Here is a 459-nt window from a genome sequence, read left to right as displayed (position 1 = left end):
ACCGCCTCCCCAAGCCGAAAACAGAGCCTCCAGCCCGACCTGATCTGGCGCCAGGCACGGGAGGGCAACAGACAGACTTCCAGGGAAGTGGAAGCTGCCAGGGGTGAATGGGAACTCTGCCCGGGGTGCAGAGCCTCCCACATGGCTTGACTTATTATTTTTACTTAAATATTTTTTTGATGAAAAGACCATGCCCTTAGTAATATGCACTTACCCCCCCAGTGTATCTGTTATCTAATAGCATTATGAGAGCAAGTCACTACTTCATGCCGACCTCCTGGAACTGCCGCTCGGCCACCCAGACCCACTTTGTCCACTAAGGTTTTTTGTGGCTATGGTAATGTATTATTATTATGTGTTTATTTAGCAGACACCTTTATCCAAGGCGACTTACAGAGACTAGGGTGTGTGAACTTTGCATCAGCTGCAGAGTCACTTACAATTACATCTCACCCGAAA

Source organism: Acipenser ruthenus, unplaced genomic scaffold (genome assembly GCF_902713425.1).
Source record: "Acipenser ruthenus unplaced genomic scaffold, fAciRut3.2 maternal haplotype, whole genome shotgun sequence".
NCBI classification, from domain to species: domain Eukaryota; kingdom Metazoa; phylum Chordata; class Actinopteri; order Acipenseriformes; family Acipenseridae; genus Acipenser; species Acipenser ruthenus.
This window is presented reverse-complemented; position numbering follows the sequence as displayed.